Genomic DNA, 22972 nt, shown 5'->3' on the forward strand with positions numbered 1-22972 from the left:
TGTATGCTTTAATTTTAGTTTAGTTTTTAGAGTGACATAGTTGGATAGTGAACTCCTTCACCCCAACCAACACTTTAAAGTCCTTTGCAGCAATGAAAATGTTATATTTCTTTTTCTACTATCTCTAAATAATTAGGTAGGCTCTTATACCCTTGACTTCCTCAGTTAATCTGTCAGCTCCCAGCTCTCCTGCTCTTTCATCAAGACCCGGTGTGTTTCTCACCTTCTTTGTGGCTAAGCAGACTCTGATGGTTAAAAAACAAACAAACAAACAAACAAAAAAGTCTTCCCTGATACATCTGGACCCAAGTACAATCCAGGAGCTTCTTTCTCTGAGGACTGAGGGCCAAGCTGAGCTGTCAGATGTTTTCACACTCTGGAGACAGCTCATCTGGTCTAAAACAACTGCTGCTACAGGGAATAAATGATGAAAAAGAAGTTAGATAAAGAAGTTTTGCTAAACTTTATGGCAATTGGTCAGGTCCCAAAGGTGTTGGGGTTGTTGCTGTTGTTATTTTAGGTGTTACTTGTAGTCATGGGTGAACAATGTGTATCTCCCAAGTGCTGGGAAAAGATGTGCATTCTTGTTGGACCATCTGATGATTTACAGGATGACTCTTGGTGAAATTTGAAAAATAGACTCAATGATAAAGTAGCCTCTCGGGATTTTATAAAGGGAGGTTACAACTACACGCAGAGTAAAGGCCTGACCAAGTTCATGATGCAGCAGGGATCTGACCCGTAGCATACTGTAGACAAAGAGCATAAAGCACACAGGGCCCTGAGGGGCTAACTTAGGAGCAAGAGGAGAGGAAAAGGAAGAGAAGTGTCTGCCCACTGCCATGTCTCAGCTTAGGTGAATCTCAGGAGCCTGAGGGAGCCAGGGGCCGAAAAGGCCAGGAAGGCCCATCAACGGCTGTTTCCTTGGTGGAGGGAAACAATGTATCCACTAACAGTTTTCAAGTGTTTTATCAAAAGAACCAAATAATTGATACATTCTCTCACATGTTGTTAGAATCCTCAAGTCAAAATATCCTTCAAATTATTCCTCTAGCTGAGAATTGACTCCAGCATTCGAAAAGATAAGCAAACACAGTGTTTAAATGATTGTAAAACTTTCACACAGGTTACTGAGGTCAATAAGATAACACAAGCTGCAATTGCCCACAGGATGTTTAAAATTCAAAGAGCACACGCCTCAATGTTAACATGCAGTTGAACAGAGAGCTAAGTAATATTAAGAACTCTGACTGCCACTTTTTCTTTGTTAGGGCAGAATTTAACAATACTGGATTGCGAGAGAACAGGATGCAGGTAGATGAGCATGAATCAGCAAGGTGGCTTCGCACTTATACCAAGAAACTGCTACTGCTTTGCATTGTCCAGGCTGGTGTTTTCACAGAGCTATAGCCCAGAGAAGTTGACTTTTAGTAAGACCCCATTTGTGAAGGTCCATGGGCTTTAAACATTATTGCTTAAAATGTACTTCATAAACAGATGAGCTTTGTAACATTTCAGGAAACTTGGAGATCATTTAGACTATTCTCTTCTAATGTCAAGATGTGAATCATGGAGCAAAAAGGTTGAAGGTCATACAGCCCTCTTGGTAGAATAAGGACCATAGTTTGCATAATATTTAGCATTCTATTTTAAAAGATGGTTCAAACCTAGAATAGAAAAATAATCAGGCTTATGTGATATATATATATATTTAACAATACCAGATTGTGAGATAATATGATGCAGATAGATGAGAATGAATCAGCAAGGTGACTTTGCATTTATACCAAGAAACTGCTACTGGTTTGCATTGTCCAGGCAGGTGTTTGCACAGAGCTATAGCACAGAGAAGTTGACTTTTAGTAAGACCCCATTTGTGTGTATATATGTACACACACACACACACACACACACACACACACACACACACACACACACCATACACTAGACATTCAGTAAAGCTATGAATAGTAAAAGAGACAGTAAACTAATGAGTCCTGATTGTTACTGTGGTGGGGTGGTGGAGTATAATAATTAATATATTTGAATCCATCTCAAAAAATTGGTGAAGAGATATTCAAATTCAGACTAAAGTTATGGAACCTTCTTTAATAGCCTAAGCAACATGGCAGATAACCTCTTCTGATTCAGGTTCTTATTCTCTTACCTTTGGAGTTTATATATTCTCAAATAAATTATAGTTTCTAAAAAGAAAATACATATGAAGGATCAGGGATGTGAAAATTCAAGGATTTTCAATCTGCTCCAATTTATTATTAAAGACACATATGCCACTTTATTTTCCAGTAGCCTGAATTTAAATTATCCCAATGGTTGGCATAAGATTTCTATTTAGCTCATACACAAAAGAAATGCTACTGTAAGAATATAACTCTCAGCAGATTAAACCTTGGATTTAATGGAATCTTTGGGATTAAAGAATATTATCCTAAGATGTGTGTTTGCATTCCAGTGCCTCAGCATCATAAATTTAATAAAATCCGGTTAAACCCAGGTGAGGAAGAACACAAAGATTCTGGTTACAAATGGCATAAATCCAAACCAAGTAGGATTAAGCTAAATAAGGAAGTTGTAGTTTCACAATAGAAACACTCATAGCAAGGAAGGCCTGGATCCGAGCGCTCAAAAGACACAGCGAGGAAGATATCTCCACCCATTACTTAACTCACCTTTTCTTCACATAGCATCTTTCTCAGGAAAACTTCCCCTGTATGATATTCCCTTGAAGAATTAGACCTACATCATCATAGCTCCAAGTTCAGCAGAAGGAAAGTTTCTCATTTCCATGTATGACAGCAGGAGTCCTGAAATTGAGGCTAACCTGGATAAATAGGTCTCATAGAACCAGTACCCACAGTCATGGAAAGTAAGTGTGCTGATTATTCAGGTCCAGGCAAATAAATTCAACTATTACCCACTAAACCACAAGGGCTTTGAGCACAAGAAGAGTGGTTTTCAGAGGAAAATCTAAGTAAGATTATCCATCAATAGAAATATAGATGCCAGGTAGTCAAAAATAATGGTGAGTGGGAGTCAGGTTACTCATTGTGGGAGTTGGAGGTTACACAGAAGAAAGATGAGGCTGGAATGACCCACGTGGTGATGGAACCAAGGTAGGACATCAGTATAAATACAGGTTTAGTTGATATCGATTATCTATAAAAATAGCTATAGGTGTGTGTATGTGCAAGCATCAGTATACACCATGTATTTCCATGTTCAGCTGAGAGGGCAGAGGGGAACAATATGCTGATGGCAATAAGAACACAGAGAAAGACCTTGTTTTCTCATATAATTCTCCAACCAAAGGAACCAAGGATCCATGAAGCAATGGTTGACTTTAGGACTAGGACAAACCTGCAGAACTGTTTAGGGTCAGAAAATACTTTCAGAAGCAAACAAAGAACACACGCAATGATGGAGGCTTGTTAAAGGGATACCAATCCAACTGAAAAATTCCTGAAAGAGCAAAGACAGAAAACGTTGAGTAACAAAATAAGTAAAGTAATATTGAGTTTTCACACAAGGTATGAAATGAATATCCATGAGTGCATACCGATAGAAATGAGTGAGTAAATGAAGTAGATATTATGAAGACTCCCATGCAGAAGGACTCCAGATATTTGCAGAAATGCACCCTCCTCAAAGAGGGGAACACTCCTACTCCTTAAGTTTGGAGTTCAGTGACTTACTTTCAAGATGTATAGACAAGAGTAACTGAACAATGGGAAAATGGCATGAAAACCACCTCATCCGGGTGAGCAAGACTGATATCAATGGTGACTGTACATATACATGCTTGATGTGACGGGAAGAGTAAAGGCCTGATCAGTATTTTACGTACATGGTCTTCCTTTGAAAAGCCATAACCCAGTCTACTCAAGAGAAAAACACCTAAAATACCTGGCTAGTCTTCAAAACTCCAAAGGTCATCCCAAAGAAAGTGAGAGACTATCACAGCCAAGAGAAGTTTGAGGACACATGATGACTAAATGTACTTTAGAGTCTTGGATGGGATCCTGGAACAAAGGTGTTAGATAAAAACCAAAGAAATATGAATGAAATATAGACTTTAGTGAATAATAATATATCAACACTGGTTCATGAATTGTAACAAGGGTGTCACAATAATGTATGATGTTACTAACAAAGGAAACGAGATGTGGAAGACTTGAGAACTCTTGTACTACATTCTCCATTTGGTGTAAGTCTAGAATTGTTTAAATTTTTTATTTTAAAAAATCAAACAGAGAACAAAAAAGGACAAAAAGGATAACATGACAAAAAAAAAATAGAAGGACACTATCCATCCATGAAGAATTTAAAAGGAGAGGGTAGAAGAAATAAGGGAGAGAAAAAATGCCAAACATGGCGGCAGGAAGGGAGTGAACCGCCCGTGCCCCCATCCACCAGACCCGCAGATCTCAACTAGTCCAGAATACTCCATCTCTGAGAGCGTTAGAGGACCCCTATCCAGCTGTTCTCTGCAGAAAACACCAGCACTGGGACCCCATGGGGGGCTCAGAGCCTCAGCATTCGAGTAGGCCTCAGCCCGGCACTGGAGCAGGACCCAAACTCAAAGTTCCAGTCCATGCAAAACTCCGCCAGCGCCTTAGCAGAATCACCTATGAATACATCTGCACATGGCCAAGACCTCACTCCCACACAAGTCATCAGCTGCTACCTACCCACAGCACAAGGCCATCACCTGGTTCCCCCCACCTCACCAGGCTCCCCCACCTCACCAGGCTCCCCCCACCTCACCAGGCTCCCCAACCTCACCAGGCCCCCTGGGGTTGAAAGCAGACTTGACTCAACATTCCCGCCATTTATCTGGGGCAGTTTCCAAATTGAATCTCCAGTGGCCAGGTACCAGATTTCCAATTTTCCCCCCTCCCCAGTGGTGGAAACCCAACACAGTAGTTGCCCAACACAGGTGTGCAGTGCAATCACGGAGCCGCCCACAGGAGCCCTGGGGTGAGCGTTTCCTCAATTGGGAACTGCTGGGGGACAGGGAGAGACCAGGACCTGGGACATCTCCAGGCAAGAGAGGGAGAAAGTACCAGGCTCTCACATCATACAAGCGAGCGGTCCCAAAAAGAGACAATGACTCGTGAGGTGCAGTCTTTCTGCAGGGACTGGTGGGTGCCACTCCCCACACCCAAGCACCCTGCACCAGGACCAGTCTTCCCACCCTGGTTTCCTCCACCATCCAGGGAGCAGAGACACCAGCTTACAACAGACGGCGCCACCTAGTGGATGAGAAGAGAAGCAGGAAAGATGTGCATCTCTAAAGCTAGCTGCAACCCTGGCTTCTTCCTGAGTTTTTTGTTTGTTTGTTTGTTTTTTCGTTGGTTTGTTTGTTTTTTCTCTTCAACCCTTCCATCCTCTAGTCCTCACATTCCCAACATATGAGAAACCAAAAACTTTGCATGAAATAGGACTTTGAGGACTGGGTCATCTGAATAATGTAATATCGAGGTGTCATATGTATCCTTTTTTTCTTTTCCTTTTTATTCTTTCATTTTCCCCCTCCAAATTTTACTGTTTTAACATCTATATTTTTATAAATACATATGTGGGTTTGTTTTAGGTACTCTACTGTCATCCCACATACTTGCCTGCCCTAAATTACATCCTGTCTATTCTCTTCCTACTAACCCTCTTTGCTAGATTTCTCCTTCATACCTCCTAAGATATATTAACTCTATATCCTCACATCCTACCTCCTCAGCATATTGTCCTAAGCTCCACCCCCAGTTGCTTGTCCATTGTCAGAAACTGTAAACCTTTTTAAAAAACTACTGATTATCTTTCAGATAATTATTGAATCCAACATTTCTGTACATCGAGACTAAACTGAAAACTTCTTAATAACAACAAATTGTCTATATGTGGTATATTGTCCATATTGGGATCTGTTAACAAAGGAGAGGTCTTGGAACCCTCCAAGAGCACTATAAACCTATAGGGTAAAAACAATAACAATCTAGACCCACAGAACTGGAAATGAAGACACACAAGCAACATGAAAAGACAAGGGAAGAAAGTGCCCAAACAAATGAAGACACCACACCATTAGGATCATTGGCAGCCTCAGCAGGAGGAATGACAGAGAAGGAGTTCAGGATGTACCTGGTTAAAGTGTTCTGTGAACTGAAGGAAGATATAAGAGACCAGTGAAATATCACTTCAACAAGGAGCTACATGAACAAATACTAACCCACAACAGGGAGATAAGCGTGCAAACACACACACACACACACACAGAAATCCTTGAAATGAAAGAAATAATAAACCAAATTAAAAGCTCAAATGAAAGCATCACCAACAGAGTAGACCACTTGGAAGTAGAACATCAGACAATGAAGACAAAATATATAATATTGAAAAGAATATAGACCACACAGTGATAATGGCAAGAAACAACAAGCAGAACATTCAAGAAATATGGGATAGCATAAAAAGACCAAATTTAAGAGTTATTGGGATAGAAGAAAGCATAGATGTCCAAACCAAAGGAAGAAACAATCTATTCAATCAAACAATATCAGAAAATTTTCCAAACATGAAGAATAAATTGGAAATCCAAATTCAAAAAGCCTACAGGAAGCTGAGTGTACAAAATCATAACAGATCCACACCAAGGCACATTATAATGAAAATGCCCAACATACAGAATAAGGGGAGAATTTTAAAAGCCACAAGATAAAGGAGTAAGATTACATACAGGGGAAAACCAATTAGGATAATGGCAGATTTTTCAACACAGAGCCTGAAAACTAGATCCTGGAATAACATATATCAAGCTCTGAAAGAAAATGGGTGCCAACCAAAATTCTTGTATCCAGGAAAATTAAGCTTTAGATTTGAAGATGAAATAAAAACCTTCCATGATAAACAAAAGTTACAAGAATTTATAGCTAGAAAACTGACACTATAAAACATCCTGCGAAAAATATTACATGAAGAGCAAACAAATACAACCATGAAAATCAGCAGAGGGAGGTAATACCCTAAAGGAAAAAACTAATCAAAGAAGAAAATCAAGTTAAATAACAAAAATAAACAAATATGGCTGGGAAAACAAACCATGTCTCAATAGTAACCCTGAATGTTAATGGCTTAAAATCACCAATCAAAAGACTTAGACTAGCAGATTGGATTTTTTTTAAAAAAGACCCAACAATACACTGCCTCCAGGAGACTCATCTGTAGGTAAAGACATACACAGACTGAAGGTGAAAGGTTGGGACAAATCATACCACTCACATGGACTGTGGAAGCAAGCAGGGGTTTCCATCGTCATATCAAATAAAGTAGACTTCAAGCCAAAGTTAATCAAAAGGGATAAAGATGGACATTACATACTGTTCAATACACCAATAAGACATAACAATCATAAATATATATGCCCAAAACAATGCTGCGGCTATGTTCAGCAAACAAATCTTCTCAAGTTCAAGAGTCAAATTGATCACAACACAATAATCTTGAGTGACTGTAACACACCTCTCTCACCACTGGATAGATCTTTGAAACAAAAGTTGAATAAACAATCTATAGAAATCAATAATACAATCAATAACTTAGGTTTAATTGATATATATATATATAGAATATTTCAACCTGTATTAAGCAGATACACTTTCTTCTCAGCAGCACATGGATCTTTCTCTACAATAGACCATATACTATGCCACAAAGAAACTCTTAGCAAGTACAAAAAAGTAGAGACACTACCATGTATTTTATCAGATCATAATGGAATGAAATTGGAAATCAATGACAAAATAAAAAATAAAAATTACTCCACACCTGGAGACTAAATAACATGCTGTTGAATGAACAATGGGTTACAGAAGACATCAAGGAGCAGATTAAAAAATTCTTGGAGGTAAACGAGAACATAGACACAACATGTCAAAATCTCTGGGACACTATGAAAGCAGTTTTAAGAAGAAAGTTCATTGCATGGAGTTCATTCCTTAAAAGAAAAAAAAAGTCAAGAAACATAACCTCACTTTAGATCTCAAAGCCCTAGAACAAGAAGAACAAATCAACAGCAAAAGTAGTAGAAGGCAAGAAATAATTAAAATCGGAGCTGAAATTAATGAAATTGAAACAAAAGAAACAATTGAAAAAATTGACAAAACAAAAAGTTGGTTCTTTGATAAAATAAATAAAATTGACAGACCCTTAGCTACGCTAATAAAGAGAAGGAGAGAGAGAGAACTCAAATTACCAGCATACATGATGAAAAAGGTAATATCACAACAGACACTACAGAAATACAGAGGATAATTAGAAATTATTTTAAAAACTTATACTCCAATAAAATAGAAGATAGTAAAGCATCAACAAATTTCTTAAGTCATATGACTTACCCAGACTGAATCATGAAGATATACTCAATTTAAACAGACTAATATCAGGTGATGAAATAGAAGATGCCATCAGAAGCCTACCAACCAGGAAAAGTCCAGAACCAGACAGTTACACAGCAGAGTTTTACAAGACCTTTAAAGAAGAACTAATACCAATACTCTTCAATTTATTTCAGGAAATAGAAAAAGAGGCAGCACTTCCAAACTTATTCTATGAGGCCAATATCACCCTGATTCCAAAACCAGTCGGAGATACATCAAAGAGAGAAAACTTTAGACCAATACCTCTAATGAACATAGATGCAAAAATTCTCAATACAATTCTGGCAAATCAAATACAAAAACATATCAAAGAAATCGTGCACCATGATCAAGTGGGATTCATCCCAGGGATGCAAGGGTGGTTAAACATAATGAAATCAACAAATGTTATTCATCACATCAATAGACTTAAAGATAAGAATCATAGGATCATCTCAATAGACGCAGAAAAAGCATTTGACAAAATACAGTACCCCTTCATGTTCAAAACACTAGAAAAACTAGGGATAACAGGAACATATCTCAATATCATAAAGGCTATCTACACTAAGCCTCAGGCCAACATCATTCTAAATGGAGAAAAATTGAAGGCATTCCCTCTAAAAAATGAAACAAGACAGGGATGCCCTCTTTCACCACTTCTATGTAACGTAGTCATTGAAACACTGGCCACAGCAATTAGATGAAAGAAATTAAAGGGATATGTACAGAAAAAGAAGAACTTAAATTAGTACTATTTTTTCAAAAAAGCTCCACTAGAAAACTTCTAGAACTAGTAAACGAACTCAGCAAAGTATCAGGTTATAAAATCAACACCCATAAATCAAAGGCATATCAGTGACAAATCCTCCAAGACAGAAATGAGGAAAACTACCCCATTTACAATAGCCTCAAAAAATAAAATAAAATAAAAACAGGGGAATCAACGAAAGAGGTGAAAGATTTTTACAATGAAAGCTATAGAACCCTAAAGAAAGAAATCAAAGAAGACTTTAGAAGATGGAAAGATCTACCTTGCTCTTGGATAGGCAGAATTAATATTATCAAATTGACCATAATTCCAAAAGCACTATACATATTTATTGCAATTCCAATCAAAATCCCAATGACATTCCTCATAAAAATAGGAAAAGCAATCATAAAATTCATCTAGAAAAAAAGAGACCCAGAATAGCTAATGCAATCCTTAGCAGTAAGAGTGAAGCAGATGGCATCACTATACCAGACCTTAAACTATATTACAGAGCAATAGTAACAAAAACAGCATGGTATTGGCATCAAAACAGACTGGTAGACCAATGGTACAGAATAGATGACACAGAGACTAACCCACAAAATTACAATTATCTTATATTATTAGACAAAGGCGCCAAAAACATGCATTGGAGAAAAGATAGCCTCTTCAACAAATGATGCTGGGAAAACTGGAAATCCATATGCAATAAAATGAAATTAAACCTCTATCTCTCACCATGCACAAAACTCAACTCAAAATGGATCAAGGACTTAGAAATACAACTAGTAGGCCCTAATCTGCATCATGTGGGATTAGGCCCCAACTTCTTTAATAAGACTCCTATAGCACAAGAATTAAAACCAAGAATCAGAAAATGGGATGGACTCAAACTAAAAAGTTTCTTCTCAGCAAAAGAAACAATCTGTGAGGTGAATAGAGAGCCTACATCTTGGGAGCAAAATTTTACCCCTCACAATCAGATAGAGCACTAGTCTCTAGGGTATATAAAGAACTCAAAAAGGTAAACACCAAAAAACAAATAATCCAATCAATAAATGGGCAAAGGATGTGAATAGACATGTCTCAGAAGATGACATACAATCAATCAACAAATATATGGAAAAATGTTCATCATCTCTAGCAATTAGAGAAATGTAAATCAAACTACTTTAAGATACCATCTCATTCCAGACAGAATGGTAGCCATTATGAAGATAAACAACAATAAGTGTTGGTGAGGATGTGGGGGAAAAGGCACACTCATACATTGCTGGTGGGACTACAAATTGTTGCAGTCAATGTGGAAAGCAGTATGGAGATTCCTTGGAAATCTGGGAATGGAACCACCATTTGACCCAGCTATCCCTTTCCTCGTACTATGCCCAAAGGACTTAAAAACAGCATACTAGAGGGACACAGCTACATGGATGTTTATAGCAGCACAATTCACAATAGCTAAACTGTGGAGCCAACCTAGACGCCCTTCAGTGGATGAATGGTTAAAAAAAATGTGGCATATACACATAATGGAATTTTACTCAGCAATAAAAGAGAATAAAATCATGGCATTTGCAGGTAAATGGATGGCATTGGGGAAGATAATGCTAAGTGAAGTTAGCCAATCCTAAAAAAAACAAATGCTGAATGTTTTCTCTGATACAAGGAGGCTGACTCATAGTGGGGTAGAGAGGGAGAGCATGGGAGGAATAGATGAATTCTAGATAAGGTAGAGGGGTGGGAGGGAAAGGGAGGGGTCAGGGGATTAGCAAGGATGGTGGAATGTGATGGTCATCATTATCCAAAGTACATGTATGAAGACATGAATTGATATAAACATATTTTATATACAAATAGAAGTATGAAAAATGTTCTATATGTGTAATAAGAATTGTGACGCATTCCACTATCATGTATTTAAATAATAAAAACCAATTAAAAAAATAATAACAGCCTCACAAAGATGCCATATCCTAACCCACAGAACCTGTGAACATATAATGTAGTTACAATTAAGGTTAACAATCTTGAGATCATCCAACTAAAACCAATCTAATGATCTATCTTTACAGAGCACCAGCTCAGGCTGAAGACAGTAGGAGAGATAACAGCATGAAAAAGACTGGAACTGTTGCTCTGGATTGATGGATAGAGGGCATGAGGAAGGAAAGCAGGTGATATCTAGAAGCTAGAAATGTCAGGAAAACAAGTTCGCCCCTAGAGCCTCCAGAACAGAATGCACCTCTGCCAACATCTCCATTGCAGCCCGGTGTCAGATTTTTTTAATCTACAGAACTGCAAAATAATGTTTCAATGCTTAACTTTCCAAAATAATAATAATAATGGTATCTGCATTAGAGAGGGGTTTGTGCTTCAATTGAATAATTCATCTGAAAGGCTGAGTTGAACCCCAAATCATGATGGTCATATCATCGTTAGGACTGAATGTTTGAGGGAAGTGGAAAATACTGGAAGTCCCCATCGATCCCTGTGGCAGGTGAGTTACTAAATTTGCTTTTTGTCCTCAAAACAAATGGGCAATGTTTATTGTATCTAGGCATTTTTCAGTTCTAGAATCTTCATTTGTTTCAAAATGTGGAGGGTTGGCATTTTTATATCTATACTGAAATTTCACATCTTCTAGGTTAATATGAGAATATTTAAATTTTGCCTCAATAAGGATATTTTCATTAGGTTCTTTAATATCCTCTTCTGGTTCTCAAATCAACTCAGAATTGGATTTGTGTGATTTTCTTTTTTCCTTGTGAATGTGTTCCATTCACTTATTGTGTTTTTGTTTGTTTGTTTGTTGTATGTCAGGTAATTTCACATTGTATCCTGGATATTTTGACGATTAAATCATAGAGATTCTAGACACTATTTTATATATATATATATTTCCAACACATGGTGTTTCTTTTACTTGAACAGGCAATTAGTTTGGCTGGGCTTAAACTAGAAACTGATTTGGGGAGAGTAGCTCCTGTCTCTCCTGACTTTTTCTATTTAGCTGAGCTACTCATTCTGTTCAAAATATGTATGTGCAAGGGTTGGGCCACTCTGTGGACAGTCAGAAATTATAGATCCCTTCTCTGGTTCTCTCCATTCTGAAATTCCCCTTCCCCACTCCGCAGCCACATTTCCCTGACTTCTAGAAACATTGTTCTTGCTTCCTTGGCCAGAAAGCTAGTATATGCCCCTCCTCTTGCTCCCACCTTCTCTGTAAGCACCTAGAGGCTCAAAGATAAGAAAATGAGGGACTTACTTCTACACACCCATTGGTCCCCTCCCTCAAATCCCTGTTAGATGTAATACAGTGATTATATACAAATATATCCTGTATTTTCCCTATCACCTTGGTGCCAAGAAGCAGTGGCAATGATCACTGATAAATTGTTAAGAGATTGTATTTTAAAAGATGAGACCTTTAGTGACAAAGCGAATAATGAACAGGGAGAATTCTGTTAAAATTCAAACTGTTTATTTAAAATACCAGACAAGGAAGCAAATTCTATGAAATGGCACTGAGATCAGGATGAAGTAACCCGAGATGTCTTAATGTAAAGTTCAGAGAGCTTTAAATGATCTGTGAGAGCTATGGTTTGAAGGAAGCTTGGCAGCGAGACACAAAAGAACCAGCCAGAGACCTGAGCAGAGACAATGAAGACTGCTAGGAAAAGTATTCCCATCACCCCACTTGAATCAAATGTATGATATGGCAAGATCATTGTAATGTTTTGAGCAACTAATTAAAAAAATTTAAAAAGGAAAAAAAATAATAAAAATTGTCCATAAAATGTGAAAACATGAAAAAAGAAGTATTCCCATCAGAAGAACAGAGGAGTAATCTAGGATTCAAATCAGAGAGAATAAAGATTGTGCAGAAACCAAAACGAGGCCAAAAACAATGTCTGTGTCTGGGACCAGAGCAAGGGAGACCAGGCGGCATGTTCAAAGTAACAAGGAGGACTTTGTACTTGAAATATGTGAAAGGGTCTGGGGACAAATCTCAAAAGCCAAGGAGGGAGTGATGCCAGGGATGTCTCAAAAGTTATGTAGTGTCTTAAATCCGTGCATAAGAACCAAGTAATGTCAGGTCGACTCCTTTTGGGCTTGTGCACCAAAATTCCTCTGCAGTAATAAAGTGCATTTGTGCACCTGAAAGCTGGAATAGACAGTGGGAATGGGCAGGAATGACCTAGAGTTGGTATTAGGAAAAAATGGAAGCTCACTGATCAGGTAGAAAAAATTCCTCTGTCTCATAAAATCGTCATAAATACTAGAAAAATTATACTCTTGATATTCAGAGAGCTGCCCTTGTTCAGTCTCTCAAAAATGAGCCAGACACTCTGAAGAGAATAAATAAGGGCTGAGCAGGTGCATGTCAGCCCAGACAGCACAATGCTTGGTGGATGTAAGAGCAGGTGAAAAAGAGAGTTAAAGGGGGTGAGGGACAGAATATATCAAAAGACCAAAGATAGCAAAATGTGAAGGAGAAGAGTCTGTTGGTGGGAGAGGAGGGGCAGAGCCAGGACATTTGGCTCAAGATGCTCCTACCTCTTCTAGTTCCAGGTCTTGGGTAATAATAAGTTGTTCTATTGGTGAAATAATGCATGTCGGAATGAGATGAGCATAGTCCAAGAGTAATTTTAGAAAGAAGCAAGAAGCAAAGAGCCTACATGTATTTTAATTCTTGTCACTTCTTGTCACTTTCCCTCCTCCCAACAATAGACTTTTTTCTTAAAATGAGTTAAACAAAGAGAACATTTATTAGAAGTTCATTTTTCCCTTGATATAAAGCAAGCAACCTACGAGATAGTTTTTCATTTAAACTAAAGCAATGCACTATTTCATTGGACCATAGTGAAAAAATATGTATATATATTTTTTGCTCCTTAAGGTATGATTGTATATTAAGTCTGATTTTAACAAAGAGATAAAACAACCCACACCCAATAACTGTTTTCTTTGAAAAAGTTACTTTAAGAAGCTACCAACTTTGAGTGTGATGTAGTTCATGTGATCTGCTACCAGGCCCACGCATGAAAGCTAGATCTAAATCAGTTGTTCTCATAAGAACTTTGTAGAAGGGGCAATTCTATGTTTAAGACTTTCCTGCCCTCACTAGCCACAGTCAATTCCTGACAAAAGGCTGACCATTTGATTTTTTTCATGAGAATTTTAACTAATTTCAGAATAATTAACATATTGGCTAATTTCAGATATTAGTATCAGGTCTCTAATTCCAAAATTACACAGGAGTCTGAAAACATTCCATTTTCAAAAGCCATCCCAGATAGTAATCATTAACAGCAAGGTTCCTTTGCAACAATAAGTCTTTTACTCCTTTCAAGGACTGAGTGTTCTGGGACGCCACCATCAATCAGTTGGAGCTAACACTTTGCGCCATAGAGCAGATCATCCTGGGTGAAGTCATTGGTAGGTACTGAAGTGGAAAGAACTTATATAATTAGGGTGAGGAAACAGGCTTGGAGAGCTCACCACGCAGCCTAGGATGGCAGCCAGAGGGTGACTCCACTGCAGCTCACACCCAGACTTTGCCCAGGTTCACAACCTGCTCTTCCCACTCCCTTCCTCTACGTTCAAGGTTCATGATGGAAACAATGAGGAAGCGCACCTGCCCTGACAGTCCTTTCATGAAATGTGTCTGCGTACTTGGACCAACTAAACAGGCAGAGCACAGAGGAGCAGGATCACTTATGACTATCAATAAACAAGAGCAAAATAAAGAAAGCCAAGGCCAGGAATCCCCCCACCCTCCGCTTTTTTTTTTTTTTTTTGAAACTTTTTTTTTTTGGAGTTAACAAGGTGAAAGCTGATTATTAAAATGAGTATAATATTCTCAAATACAAAAGTAGTGGCAAGGTAAGGAAGCCATTGCTGCTCTACAATTCATCACTTTCTATCGCAGAGCATCTCCCATTTCTAGAATTTTGGGTCCCTGCCTGAACAGCTAGGAATCTGCCAGTGGAAAGGAAAATCCATAGAATACACACTATTGTACACACCTAAGGCTAGAGTTTGACAGTCAACCAAAAAATAAAACAACACATAAAAGAGAATCCTGAGGATCTATTATTCAGTGTCTACATGTATCAAATTATCACATACTACTCAATAAATTTATACAAGTAGCATAAAAATTAAAATAAAATGTATACAATTAAAAATAATAATAAATCATTGTAATTCATCATATTGACCTAATAAGGGACAAAAAATTCCTGAGGAACTACTCTTTATTTTACAATATATGAATTTCTGTTAATGCATTTATCTTATATGTTATGAAAATTTATGTTTTCCCTCCAATCATACAAGTTCCTGCTAAAATTTATAAATGTCTTGTTTGGCTAATAGAAGTAACCCTCATTTTACGTAGTTCTTATATGCAAAAATTTCAATTTCTATGGTTTAGTGACAAAAAAAAGTCTTACGTGTTTCATAGTTTAGTCTCCATAATTACATTACATGTTACTAATCTCACAAAGTAAAAACCACGGGACTAGCTTTTCAGTCCAGGGCTCCCAACATTCATCAGCGCTGGTTCCCAGCACCTGTGACAGTTCATGCACAGCCAGGAAGTGCGAGGAGGCTGTGGTGCCTCCCTGTCTCCCAGGGATAAACCTAGATGGCATTTGATAAAAACATATAATCAAAAGAGAAAATAGGCCGGCAGGAAAAGGGGCAGAAAGTGATCACCTTAGGAGAGGACCTGGATGTGGTCATGGGATGGCTGACCATGGGAACTTGGGCGCCTCTGCTGTTTGACTCCAGGTGTGCAACCAGAGGAGCTCTGTGAGGGGAGCTGCCAGCACAAATGGGGAAAGGGGTTGTGAGGGAATGAAGACGTCCTGGAAGAAGTGGCACAAGGGGACATGGCATGACATTGAAAGCACAAGCAATTAAAATGTTAAGAGCTGTCCCACACAAGTGTCCCCAAGGCACAGAAAAGATGCTTGCCCCAAATCCTAAGTTAATTTTATTTGCAAATTGAAAACATTGCCTGTGTAGGAAATAGATAAGAATGGAATACAAGTGCCAACCAATAGAAGTGCTGAACATATATCAGACTCAGATATTTTGGAAGATGTAAGAGAATTTTGTTTTCATAGCACTAAGAAGAAATCGGCTACTCAAACTGAATACAAGTGCTGAGTACAGAGTACTTTGACATCTAAACTCCCAGTGTGTTTAAGGACTTGGAGTACAGTGGACTAATACATACGTGTGTTACTATTTTTGTTTCACTTCCTTATACACTTATAAGCAATTGTAAGAGAATTTTTAATCATTTGATAAAATGTTCAAGATCATGGAACAACTGTAATTTTCCCCATTGATTCTTAATATATCATCGAGCAGTGTTTATCGTCGTCCTTACCATTCCACACTACTGTGGAAAGCAAAGCCCACCTGTGCACACACATCCAGTCTTTGGCCACATTTGCCCTAAATTGCCCTCATTTCTCAGAAATAGGTGGCAGATACTCCAAGAGTTTCCTGGGATTAAGAGAGAGGTGTAGAGGGAGGGATGGAGAAAGGAAGGAAGGGAGGGAAGGAGAGAGGGAGGGAAAGCAAGCCACAATAGGCTTCAGAAGAGTTTCCTGATCTGAAACCACAACTACAGAATAATATGTTTAGCCATTTATTAATTTTCCTCAATCTTCTCTTTTCTACTCTTTTACAACATCTCTCTTTGAACCTAGGGAAAAAACGTACAAATGTAACAAAACTCTCTACATCTAGGTATATGTGCTCATTACACTCTGATTGATAATGTAAAGCTTTCTGGTATCTACCACTTATGGAAAGAATGACTAATTTGGAGTACTTTAATATGTATAATTTTTATTACTTTCTGATATAGAAAGTAATTTGAAATCACTGAACAATGCAGCCAAGTAGAGATCTTTCATAGGAGTGTTTTACCAACAGTTTGTAAGATTTGATTATTAGTACCTACATCTCCATTAAGAGAATTGAAATTTCTATCCTAATCAGATTTAAAAATGCTAATTAGGTTAATTATACTCTTGATTTTCAGAAATGTGACAAGATCTTATTTCTATGAAAACAAAATTCTCTTACATCTTCCAAAATATCTGAGTCTGATATATGTTCAGCACTTCTATTGGTTAGCACTTGTATTCAATTCTTATCTATTTCCTACACAGGCAATGTTTTCAATTTGCAAATAAAATCAAGGAAAGCAATGCTTATTTTAGAGTTGGCCCTGATATAAATAAATCTCCTCTATCAGGCTTCGCAAAACTCTGCAAAATTCTACTGAGCACCAATGACTTCATTCTTCCTTGAAGCAAAAGCAAAGGAGCCCTCGTCGGTTCAGGGAACAGATTCCTTGAAGCATCAGGAAAAAATAGATGTAGCCACACTTCCTCTGAGTCATGCACTGGCCCTCACAATTGAATCTCTGTAAAAATGAATAAATAAATGGCTTTCTAGCTATTTGGTAAACTGTCAGCTTTTCCGACTGCTCATAAAAATTCAAGTCTTCTCTAAATAAATTTCCTGATGTTAATTGTAGGTAGAAATTTCTAAAGCTGCATGAGAGTTAAACTCTGAAGCTTCACTCACACCTGTGTGACAGTTTCCAGCCTGCAGGCTCACTTCCTGCTCCTCCCTTCCTCTTATCCTCTCTTACCCCCATGTCTCTTATCCATGGGAGACATAGATGGATACAGATTCCTCCCACTTTCCTCCTTCTACTCCCACATGTACACAAAACCAATTCCACAACACTCTGGTTTAATTTCATTATTTTAAAAATTTATGGGGATAGAAATGAGGAATCTCCTAATCTCCCTTAATGCTGAAATATTCTGGTTTTTATGAATTTTAATATACATTACACTATACTTTGTATGTATATGCAGAGTATGCATATATATAATATGCATCATATTCAATATCATCTTATATTATAATGTCATCTAGCAAAGTTTTGCAGGGTAGCTGAGTTTACTGATATAACCCAATAAAGATGATGGAGATGAGCCCACCATCAGCATGTGAATTTCTTATTTAAATTAAATAGGTGATTTGAGACATGAGTGTGAATTTCTTGGTATAAATTTGTCATCATTTGAAAGAGCAGATAATGGCTATGTGAACCATCTCAAAAAGTATCTGTCACATATCCTCTATTTTCTTAATAATTATTGCACCTGTCATGAATCCTCTATGTGAACTGTAATCCTTGAGCAAAACCCTATGTCTTTATTTTTCATCCCATAATGTCTGACCTAGGAACACAGAAGCTGCTTAATATATGCATGTGGAAGCATAGGCATACAATCCTTGTCACTGAATTTTGAGGTCCTGAATTTGATTGTGTCCAACTCCCCATACACTTTAGTTTAAGTCCAGTTTGAACAAATGTAACAATGAAGCACATAGAGGAACTAGGAAAGAAAAGCTGCGTCATGACCATATGGTAACTTAGAGTTCCATTAGGAAGCAGAGGTATCAGTGACACATCAATTCACAATAGCTAAGCTATAGAACCAACCTTGGTGCCCTTCAATAGATGAATGGATAAAGAAAATGTGGTGTATATACACAGTGGAATATTACTCATCCATAAAGAAGAACGAAATAATGACATTTACTAGTAAATGGATGGAACTGAGACTATCATGCTACGTAAAGTAAGCCAAACCCAAAAACCAAAGGCTGAATGTTCTCTCTGATATATGGATGCTAATATGCAATAAAGGGGCAGGGAATAGAAGTTCATTGGATTAGACAAAGGGGAATGAAGGGAAGGGAGAAAGATGGGAATAGGAAAGACAGTTCAATGATTTGACATAGCTTTCCTATGTACACATATGAATACATACATGACCAGTGAAACTCCACATCATGTATAATCACAAGAATGGGATCCTAAGTTATATTCCATGTATGTATAATATGTCAAAACATAGTCTACTGTCATCTATATCTAAACAGAACAAATAAAAAGTAATAAAAAGTCTTCAGAAAGAAGAAAGCAGAGCTACCCATTTTATACCTGAAATTACTATTTTAATAATAGTAATGATATGGGATATCTAAACCTAAAAGATTTATGGTTTGTTGATTGAGCCAGGAAGAATATATGAAACCAATTATTATTTTCTTTTCTTGACAAAATTTCAATTACCCTGTGTACTTTGCACAACAGTATCATTGTATTAATCTGGCTGTCTTAGTGTCTAAAAGCATTGCTAAACTAAAGAGATGCAAGCTTGACAAAATGAACAGAGCCAGAATTACTTAAAATTAGTGTAGACACAGAAAAATATGATTAGCAAATATACCAAATGATTAAATTCACAGGGGTTTTTTACCCCCAAGGCAAAGAAAGTACATTTAATATTTTAAGCACATTCTTCCTTATTTTTTGTTCTTTCATATGATAAAAAAGCATTAAAGGTGGTTTTAACAGCAACATTTCAGAGTTGCATATCCAGGATGACAAAAAGTATCAGAATAATAATGTTTACCTGAAATTTTGCAAGTGGCAGGTTTAAATTAAACTTTTGGAAAAACCAATTTCTACACATATAGATAAAAGTAGATAGGATCTGAAATAAATGATAAATGAAAGCTCATAGGTGGGTGGAGAGTGGGAATAGAAGGCAGGCACGGGAATGCCATGTAGCAGCTTCTAAAAGTTGCCAGATAACGTTCAAGGAAAATAAATGGCATGCTAAAAACAATGAGTTTCCTTAACTAACGTGAGTGACGTGTGCAGGAAAGAAGGGAACGGGACGGCCAGGTCTGAGCAGCGGAGGTTGAAGTGGCATCCCTGGAACCAGAGACTGAAGATGAGAAAGGTGAAGATAGTAACTGAGGGAAAACAACTCCTAAGGCAATAACTGGGCAGACAGAGGGAGCAGCTTTATAAATAACAACAGCAATAAGCAATGATCATAATAAATTTAGTCAAGATCCTGAGTCTTTAATTTTCCATGTTTCCATCATATTTAAATGAAACAGCCCAGCGCGTATTTAATAGGCTCCAGGAACTAAGTACAAGGGGTGAGGTGGGAGGGGCTTGGATCAGGAGGTTTTTATCTTCCAGGCCTGGAGGCTAGAAGTCCATTTTGGGGTTGGCAGAGCCTTTGGAGGGCTGTGAGGGGCCTCTCTCTGACGCTCCCTCCTGGCGTCTGGTGGCTTGCTGGCTGACTTTGGCTGCCCTCCTCTCCTCCTGGCTTTCTCCCTGTCTTTCCCCTTCACATAAGGACACTACTCAAATGGATCAAGGCCCACTTTAATGATCTCATTTAACTAATAAAGTTTCCAATTACCGTAGTGACGGCTAAGATTACATTCTAAGGTTCTGGGGTTAGCACCCAACTTAGGAATTTGGGGAGGTGACACATTCAACCAGCACGGGACAAGAGGCACAGTCACTCCCTAGGGATTGGGAGAGGTTGCCAAAGCACCTGCTCACCTCCGTCACCTTAAGGAGAAAAAGGTGAGGTATCAGGTACAAATCCTCTACGGCAGTGGGTGTTACTTGTGCACAGAGCTCACCAACCACCTGAGGATCCACTTGGTGATAGCTTCACTCTAAAGCACGGTTTTTACCCTTGACATTATTGACATTGCCAGTTTAATAATTTACTGGGGCGGAGAGGAACTGCCCCTCTGCTCTATGGGATTTTTAGTAACACCTGTGCCAGTACCTACTCAATGCCAGTAGCACTGTCTCCTCCCCTAGTGTGAAAGCCAAAGATGTCTTCATATGGGGTTTCCACAACTTGCTGGGAAACAAAACAGCAAGTTGTGGAAACCCCATATTCTAAAAGAAAATTTTAAAATTCTCAAAAGAAAATTCAGTTGACTGAAGTTTAAAGAGTTTTTGGTTTAGAAGAAAAAATAAGCATGGGGCTGATTAAATATGAATCATGAGTTTAGCTGAGGTCTATGAAGAGAGCAGTACTAAAGATTGGGATTAGGTACAATGGAAAAAAAATGAGAAAATTAGTGAAACCAGTTAATGCCTTTGTGTAGTTAATTTTCACATAAGTTGCTTGCTGCAAAATCTACCGCTTGTATTTGCACACAAATTAATGTATTTCAGCCATTGTAGAAAGACAAATCTCTTATGGCTTACATCTTGTTTGCTTGGTCACACCCCTGCCAGCACAGCAGAAGAAATGACAGAGAAGGAGTTTTGGAGGTACCCCTGCTGAGCCTGTTATTGAATATTTTAATATTGACCGTGTGTGTGTGTGTGTGTGTGTGTGTGTGTGTGTGTGTGTGTTTAAACAATATGCTTAATCCAGAATTCAACAAAGAAACCACCCCTACTGAAACTGAGTGTCCTCTTGTAATTGAAAATAAGTTAACACATTTTGAAGGGCAAGGAGTGATTCGAATGATAAAGCTCATTAAAAAATGACTGAACTAACTCACAACCTCAGAGGAATTAGCAATTTGCATAACTGCACATATTCTGCAGAACCTGATGGACATAATGAAGAAGTCAAGCTTCAAAAGAGAACGTATAATAGGATCCCTTTAAAAGTATTCCCAGAGGATGAAAAAGCTACAATAAACACAATGTTTCTTAAGAGGGATAGGATAATAGGTGGCTTCACAATTTTATATCCCATGATTCACAATGCATAATGCCTTGTTTTTATTTATGTTTTAGGCTATCTTGCTTTTTAAATCGGGGAGGGGGGGGGATAATTAAATCTTGGTTTTGGTGAATGTTTCCCAAAGTTCCATGTGTTAAAGGATAGTTCCCATTTTTTTGGTGGGAGGGATCCAAGATGGCAGACCAGAGAGAGGCGGCCTTCTGTGTCGCACCATGACCTGACTCAAGTAGTGGGAATACTGCTTCTCTGCAAGAGATAGAGGACACCCTCCCCCCACAGCTGCTCCCACTCAGGAACTGTAGCCTCTGCATCAGAGCAGGACCCCCAACTATTTGTCTATGCAGCATTTACACGTACCCAAGTGGAACCACTGGCATCAGCGCCTCCACAGGACTCTGGGCCACCCACCCACACAGAAGTCCAGGATTCTGTTCCCATGCAGAACACCCAGCCGCTAACCACATGCAGGATCTTCAGTTACCACTCCCATGTGGACCCCATCTACCATCATGGGGCTTCCCTGGTCAAGTCCATCTTGGGACTCTGCAGCCACTGACTTAGTCTCTTAGGCGCGGTAGCCTGCCTGCACCTGGGGACATCACACAGGCTCTGAAGACAGCCGACAGCCGCAACACTGCATGCCCCAGAGGTCATCTCTGAACACATGGCTCAGCCATCGCCTGGCTCCCACCACCCGACCAGACACCCCATCGATGAAAGCAGCCACCTCCATCTTAGGTCACCTTCATCACATCTTTAGTTGGGGCAACTCTCAGTTTGGAATACAGGCTGGCCAGGTACCCATAGTTTCTAACTCCCCCCTCTCCCTGGAAACCACTAACCCAGCACAGTGACTCCCAACACAAAACAGGTCTACACGACAGGTGTGTAGCCCTGCAGAGTGCGACATACAAGACCTCCAGAGAGAACGGTCCCTGATTAGGAAGTGGAAAGGTGGAGGGTAAATGAGATATAGTTCAGAGACAAATTTAGAGACCAGGAACTGTGAGGTCTACAGACAAGATAAGACCTGGCACCCACATCACTGAGCAGATCCCAAAGGAGATCCTTGAGGTACAGTCTCCCTTCTGGGACAGCGGGTGCCAAACCCCATTCCCAGGTGCCATGAACCTAAGACCAACCCTTCC

The sequence above is a fragment of the Ictidomys tridecemlineatus genome, chromosome 9, assembly GCF_052094955.1.
Source record: "Ictidomys tridecemlineatus isolate mIctTri1 chromosome 9, mIctTri1.hap1, whole genome shotgun sequence".
Classification (NCBI taxonomy): domain Eukaryota; kingdom Metazoa; phylum Chordata; class Mammalia; order Rodentia; family Sciuridae; genus Ictidomys; species Ictidomys tridecemlineatus.